The 8,124-nt window shown below is 38.7% G+C and overlaps 1 protein-coding gene across 7 annotated transcripts in view; it reads right to left on the bottom strand.

The window, feature by feature from the left end:
• The window catches only part of LRMP (lymphoid restricted membrane protein), a 54,404-nt gene extending 48,463 nt beyond the window's left edge, over window positions 1-5,941 (bottom strand). For 5 of the 7 annotated variants that reach the window (XM_032347649.1, XM_032347650.1, XM_032347648.1 and 2 more), the window contains exon 1: window positions 5,752-5,941. The gene's annotated coding sequence lies outside the window, so the exon portion shown is untranslated. The remainder of the gene's footprint in view (window positions 1-5,751) is intronic. The other 2 variants (XM_032347656.1, XM_032347653.1) reach the window with 1 other exon arrangement.
• Window positions 5,942-8,124: the final 2,183 nt, after the last annotated feature.

An 8,124-nucleotide genomic window follows, 5' to 3' on the forward strand; every position in this document is an offset into this window, starting at 1 on the left:
TTACTAAGCCCACTAGGAGGAAAATACTTCTTTAAATATTTCTAACACATTTAAGTAACTGATTTTTAATACTTAAAACTCTAGTAAAAGATTCAGTTTTAGAAAATTCTCGTTTAACTGCATTAAATAAATCCTTCTCCCGAACTACATCTAAGCAACAGCAACCAAACCTCTCAGAAGTGACCAACATTATGTTTGTGAAGGTTGTGTATCAACAAGACACTCTCTGTGGATTTCCAAATAGGCTTGTGTTTCGCAAGAAATAATGAATTAGTATAAGACCATCTAAATTGCTCATCTGCTTTCCCACCAGGCAATCTTGGGTTTTAGGACTAGTCCATCTCAAAACATTTAAATCGTAAACCTTGTTTTAACAGATGTTTTGTGCAACGTGTAGAAACTATTTCCATATGTTCCATGAGGCAAAATACATTGCCTTATGAGCCTAATTTGCATTCACCTTTGCATTCTTTTTTATGTGTTTGGAGTTGGACCTGCCATGTCTCTAGGACATTTAGATTTTACATGGAAACAAATGAAACAATGGCCACTATATCCCCTGCTGTTGCCATCTGCGATATAGGATGGGACTGGGTGTCTTGGATACACTGTCTTCAAAGGAAGCTGGGATAAAACAACTGTCCAAATGACTATGCAATGAGACTGTCAGGCAAAGGCCCTACAATTCATTAGCTGTTGATAATTAAAACTTTATCAGTGCAATAATAGTGCTATCAATGATGGTTGACAATTATGGAACGTGAACTTTTATAACACAATGGATGTGTTATGTTCTATAAAACTGTGTATTCAAAAAAAATTAAGTTTCACTGAATATCAGAGACCAGGAAAAAAATTCACAATACATATATCTGTCAAAGGACTTGTATCCAAAATATGTAAAGAAATTGTACAACCAATGACAGAAGGACAAATGTCCCAATTTAAAAATAGGCAAAAGATTTAGATATTTCAGGGGAGCCTGGATGGCTCAGCTGTTAAACATCTGACTTCGGCTCAAGTCATGATCCCAGTATCCCGGGATCGAGTCCCCTACCGGGCTCTTTGTTTAGTGTGGATCCTCCTACTTCTTCTCTAGCTCCCCTGTACTTGTATTCTCTCTCTTGCCTTCTCTGTCATAAATAAATAAAATCTTTAAAAAAAGAAAAAAAGACTTAACGACTTCACAAAGAAGATTTACAATAGTCAGTCAGCACAACAAATGAAAATCACAAGAAGATACCCAGAAGAGTGACAAAAATGGAAAGGAATGACACCACCAAGCACTGATGCTGTAGAGAAACCGGAACTCCCACACACTGCTGGTGGGAGTGTGAAATGTTACTGACCCTATGGAAAACTGGCAGTTTCTTAGTTACAGCTGCACTATGCCCTAACAACTCTGCTCGTAGATCTTTATCCCAGGTTAGGGAACAACATATGTCCACACAAAGACCCATATGCAGACGTTCATAACAGCTTGTTCCATAACAACCCCAAATTGCAAATAATTTAGATGTCCAATAATAGGAGAAAAGACAACCGAACTATGGAAGCATTCATACAAAGAAATATGACTCGATCATGAAAAAGGCATGCCACTAATAAACACAACATATTAAGATAAATATTATGAGGGAAAGAAGACAAAAACACAAAAGCACATATTTTATATCTCAATTCTAGAAGCTAAACTAACCCATCGGTGATAAAAATCAGATCAGAGCTTAAAAAATCAGACCTTATAGTGGTGGAGGTGGGGGAATGGCAGTGACTGGAAAGTAACACAAAGGGAACTTTGTGGGGTTACAGTTCTGCGTTTCAATGTGCATTTGTAAACAATATACTTCAGGTGGTGCCTGGGTGGCTCAGTCGGTTAGGCCTCTGCCTTCAGCCCAGGTCATGATCCCAGGGTCCCAGAAAAAGCCCTGTGTCAGGATCCCTACTCAGTGGGGAGCCTCTTCTCCCTCTCCCGCTCCCCCTGTTTTTGCTTTCTCTAATAAATAAATAAAATCTTTAAAAAAATGCACTTAAGATCTGAACAATTCATGATATGTTAATTATGCCTTGATTTTTTAAAAAAGAACAACTTATTTTTTAAAAAATGACAAGAACAAAAAAACAGGGTTTATGAGATGAACTCAGGTTAGGAAGAGATCATCAAAAATGTATATGCAACATGTAACCAGAGCACTTACAAACAAAATTATAAATTATTAGTACCTCAGAAGAGAACTTGGATCACGGAGATGTGCCTCTTAAAATGACCAAAGGCAGCCTCACAGGGTAACAGAAATGCACAATAACAAAAGCATGGAGATTCTGGTGACATTTAAATGGCACAGCGCTGGTGGGATGCTAAGGAAATGCAGATGGACGGGGAACTCAGGGAGTGGGATTGCTAAAGCGAACGCAGCGGGGAGTACCGTCTGCCACCAGCCAGAGCTCCGTAAGGCTGGGTGGCTCTTCTGTGGGGGAGGATGCCCAGGTGCAGACACTTGTTTGTAATTTTAAAATAAAGCTAAAAGAGCTCCTCCTGCTTGTCAGCAGCCAAGCCAAACACTCTCTCCTTCCGTGCTGAAGGTTCTAGTTCTCCCACCAAGCCAGACCCTATTCCTAGGAAAATCGTGAATGAAATGATACAACTTCCATACTGCACTCAGGTCATTACCCATTGCCTAAAGACGAATGAGAACGCACGCGGCAGAAACGTGCTCTAGTCGAACAGACTCTCCCGAGCACTAGCTATTGTTTCGCATTTGTTATTTATAAATTAACTACTGCGTTTTCTGGGAGCGGATACTGACACTCAGAGAGGTAAAGAGATTTGCCTAACTTTATCCAGTTTCGCTGGATACATCGAAACGTAATACAGAACATTGGTTCTGTTAGGAATCATTAGGCTATACTGCCTCCTAGATTATGTCATCCATTTCTGCTTCCTACATTTGGGAAAATTTAGGCCCCCATCCCATCAGAGTTGCTGTGCAAGAGATGGTTTGGGGTTGTTCCTTTGGTCCTCAACCCAACACCTATCTTTAAGCACCTCAACCCCCCTTTCTTGTCTCATGTCCCTCTTGTGTACTGACTGCTCAAGACACATGGCCATCTTCAAATCCCTGAGGCTCTTATCTGTCCCCTACCCCAACCGCTCCATGCTAAGGACAGCAAGTTAGAAGACAGCTCCCAGAGAGATCATCTAGGTGAAAGCCTTCTCTAAAGTTGATACAGATACCAGGTTCAGAGAAGGAGTTATGATATACAGGAGCTGCTCAGGCTCTCCCGCCAAGGAAATATTTATAGTTTCTAACGGTAATCAGTTCCCTCCTTGCTTATTAAATCAGGGACTCAATGAAGATTTCATGTTGGATGGGGTAAAAAGAGGATGAACTATAAAGAGGTGATAGTCTATACTAGATCAAGTGGAAAGTGTTTCATTCGATTCACTCTAATATGTTAGGTAAATGCCTTAGATCTAAGAAGACTTTTGGTTTCCTTTTCAAAACAAACATTCATTTATATACCCAGGATTGCCTTTGTTAACAAGATACTTAGATATATATGTAGGTAAGGAGCAGGAGAAAGAAAATATATAGGTAACCATTCAAGAAACCCAGCAGTTCTAAGGGCACGTGTCACGGAGGCTGGCATGTTCACTTATAAGCTCATACATCAGTCCAATCCTGGCGGCCCCTGAAAACTTAGACATTACTTTTTCAATATTAGGTTCAGGATTTCTATTCAAATATCATGAATAATTTCCTAGTTCCAGCTCATGAACCATCATTGACCTGAACATTTGGACACAATCACTGAATCCCCACCCAATTTGCTAAGGAACCATTCTTAGATGTGACAAAAATCCATTGCCTTAAACACTTAATAAATATAGTAAGCTAACTAGAAAGTTTCAGAAGAACTAAGTGGATTTAAGTATTTTTATTTTCTGACTCAGAATTCAAACGTCTGACTCAGAATTCAAACAGCATGTGGTGACAGTGGTAATGGTGGAATGTGCCAGGATGTGTTTATATGATAACTGTCCTACCTCACTGACATTTATTCACAGTCTATCTGGAAAATCTGCTCCGCAGAACATTTAAAAAATATGTGCCACCCAAATTTCCCTTGTTGCAAAGGTCGATTTTTAAGGGCATTGTTAGAAAAATCCTCATAAGCAAATGGTCTTCAGAACAAAATGCTGATGTGTATGCCTTCTATGGGCAGCAAAAGATACAAACAAGTAAAAGAAAAACAAAACAAACAAACAAAAAAAACCAGGCAGGTTGTGAGCAACTCAAGACAGAAAGGAGGCATCCACTCTACTTTATCCAGCCAGGAAAAAAATATATATATAAGCATACAACCCAGGATAGTTTTCGGTAATATTTGGACCAATGAAGTGGGAAGACAATAGCAACTTCATTATATCAAGAATGTATATTTTGGGATAAGTTACAAAAGTTGACTCTTCCAAGAAGGCACTGAAAGGAAATCAAAGGCGAGGGTGGGGTGGGGGGAGTAGGATGAGGAGATAAATTCTTAGTTTTATAAACTATCGGGGTATAATGTTGACTTAATCAAAGATAAATATAATTGAACCCAAAAAATTAGTCCTCTAAAAACAGTGTCTAAAGCAAACATACCATAAACCAAATCTGGAATGCCTTATTATTCGTGTCTCAACAAGAACACTTCTGATCACAAGGGAATCTTCTCCAGTGCCCTCTGAGCAATCATAAAATAATGTATAGATTATGTAATTTAAAGCCTTATACTGACAGAGTAAATTGGTACTTAAAATTATTGAATAATTACTATTACATTAGAACTAGCCAAGTCATTGAAACTTTTAAACAGCATTCTCAGATAGCAGTACGAACAGTACAATAAATCCAAAACAAACCCAGGTCTGAAAATCTCCTTCTCTAGCTTAGCTTAAGCTGATAATTCATTTGTTTGTTACCCAAATCAATAATTTTGTCTAAAAAGATCATCTAGGACAGCTAGAACGAGAAGCTGGCCAAATAAAAGCAATTGACTGATAAATGGTCAAATAAGCAAGCTTTATTTTGACCAAATTATGTTTCCAGAATAAAATTCACTACTGAGTAATCCGACATCTGTCATTTGACAATTGTCTTCTCACCTAAATCCCTAGTAAACACTTACTTTCAGGTAATACAGAAAAATGATCAATATTCCAATTTTTAAAGCAAAATATATATGTAAAGAGCACATTAAAATTTAAAAAAAGTTTTCACATATTTAATATTTTGATACACTGAATTTGTAAGTATTTTGCCCACCCCTAAAATTACTATGTAAAAGAAAATAGAGGGGCAGGTCCTTTCTACCACACAACGGGTACAAGGTAGCTAATAAAATCGGGGTAGGATAGGTAAGCCATTTGCGAGTTCAAATATCCCACGCATGTAAGATTTTTTCCTTCCTTGTTTACTTTTACAGATACTGAGAACTTTAGTTTTTAAAGAAGTAACAGTCATAGACAAATCCAGCTCATAATTTAAAAAGAAAAAAAAAACTGAAAGGGAAAGTTAGCCATTAACGCAGCCTACTTGGACACTAAGCAAGCCTTTCTGGAAGCCCACGATACTGCTTTCTGGAACCATTTTATTGTCATAAATGTGGGTATTAACACAGCAGCTGTCATCTACAAAAATGGCTATAGTCTTTTTGCCCCACCTCCGAGTGGACTGAATTGGGACATAACACATATTTGCTACTCACTTTTCAGTTTTCTCGTCTTCTGCTCAAGTGTCTGGCAAGTGTTCACCAATTCGGTATTTATAGCCTGGAGATTCCGTTGTTCCAAGATTGCTTCCTCTAATTCATGCAGCAAAGACTTCGCTTTGTCACCGGCTGAGTGGGCTGTCGGATCTCGATCCTCAACCTGGACACATACGGTTAATACTGGATTTTAGCAGGGTGGCGGGGAAAGAAAGCAATTGAGTGTCCCCTGGTATTATGCACACAAAACTGAAAATGTGCTTTTCTTCTCAGGGAAGTGATAAGCCTCTACTGAACTTCTGCAATTCTGTGTTTGCATGGGCTTTGTACACCGGAGCTATCTCTACAGCGGTAAAAGTCCTGATATGTCAAGTTGCCTCTTTCTGCAAAGATGCCTCTTTCCTCTGCAGGCTGTTGACACCGCCTCTTTTACAACTCCCCCTGTACTTCCTCCGCTCACTGCTGGTCGCCGGGGACTGAACTTCACAGTTCCTCTTCGGGTTTTTTTTTTTTTTTTTTTTTCTGTTCCTCCTCCATTTTTTACTTCGTGGTTTCAAGAACATCTGAGGAAACTTCCTCTTGAATATAAAGTAGTCACAGGCTACCCTACCTGCTCTGCTCTGTCCTCCGGCCATGGGCTGGTTCCTTGGACTTTCTTCCTAACAACAGCTTCCTGCTTGACAGCATCTCCTTGCACTGGTTCAAGCGCTTCTCTTTGATTCTGCCTGGAGTTTAAAAAAAAAAAAAAAAGTCCAAACCACAAGCTGTCAGTGACATTTCAACGGAGAGTCACCCCTGGGAAGTTGTGACAAATTAAAACTTAAAGCACTTCCTCAGAGATCAGAGGAAAAAGTGAAAGTATTTACATACATATACATGCTTAGCAAATAGGGAACTTTAATCAAAGCAATTGTATTGATCTGTTAGCCTGGTACCCTCACTTTACAGACCAGGGCATTTGGTCTTCTCTTTTACACTGGGATATTCAGTTTCCCACTGGCTACATTCATCATAGTAATTAGCATCAGTCACCAAGTGCTTAGAAGATGGTACGGAAATGAGGTCACTGTGACAGGTGCAGTATTTACATATCATAGCTAGCTAGCGGTTTCAGAAAAAGAAAGGAAAAGATGATGGAAAAGAAAAAAAAAAAGAAAGGAAATAAGAGTTTGGGGTCATGACCATGGCCTTTTCTCTTTAAGAGCTGTCAATCATGCTAAATTGTGAGCACAGGAAGGGCTGCCCCAAGCACAGATGGAATACTAGATGTTAGTATTTCTGAAAACTTGACTGAAAATTTGACCACTCCCTCCCTTTCTTCTTCACTCCAAATCTCTTAGTGTTGCTATGTTACCTCTCTTTCAAATCCAACTATAGTCCTCCAAAATTTATTAAAATGCACTTGCTCTCAGTTAGCTGATGAGATTATTTAAATCATGCTAGGTATCAATATATCAATGACTATCTGGAAACAACTTGACCTGAATAAGGGTCATATCTTTAGTTCAAAGGGATGACAAACTTCGGGAGCTTCAAAGCAATGAGGAAGACATTGTCAGATTTAGGCCTTGTGCATGCCTCTCAAACATTAACACAGTCAGATCTCTTGGTATATTGGCATAGATAGCCCTAACTATAAGACGAATCACATAAGAGACAAGGATGGTCATGCAGAATGCTTACCATCATGGTAAACTAGCAACCAAAGTCCTAAACAAAATAAAAAACTACCTAAACAAACAGCCTACGGAGCCCTTACAGCCAGTCTCTTGTTTTAAATATGGTAAGAACATTTAACATGAGATCGACCCCCTTAAAACACATTTAAGTGTATAATATCGTTAACTCTAGACACAATGTGGTACAGAAGATCTCTAGAATTTACTCATCTTGCATAACTGAAGCTTTATACCCGTTAAACTGCAAGTCTCCATTTCCCCCTCTTCTAGTCCCTGGAAACCACCATTCTACTTTCTGCTTCTCTGAGTCTGACTATTGTAGTTACCTCATGGAAGAAGTATCATGGCATATTTGTCCTTCTGTAACTGGTTAATTTCACTTAGCATAATATCCTCGATTTATCCATGTTGTCACATGTGACAAAATTTCCTTTTTTAAGGCTGAATAATATTCTACTGCGTGCGCGTGCGCACACACACACACACACATACACACACAAAATTATATTTTCTCTATTCATTTACCATTGATAAACATTTAGGCTGTGTCTACATCTTGGCTATTGTGAATAATGTGCAATAAACATGGATGTGTAAATGTCTCTTCAAAATTTTGCTGTGAATTCTTTTGCACATATATCCAGAAGTGGAACTGCTGGATCATATAGCAGTTCCATTTTTAATTTTTGAGGAA

The sequence above is a fragment of the Mustela erminea genome, chromosome 6 (assembly GCF_009829155.1).
Source record: "Mustela erminea isolate mMusErm1 chromosome 6, mMusErm1.Pri, whole genome shotgun sequence".
Classification (NCBI taxonomy): domain Eukaryota; kingdom Metazoa; phylum Chordata; class Mammalia; order Carnivora; family Mustelidae; genus Mustela; species Mustela erminea.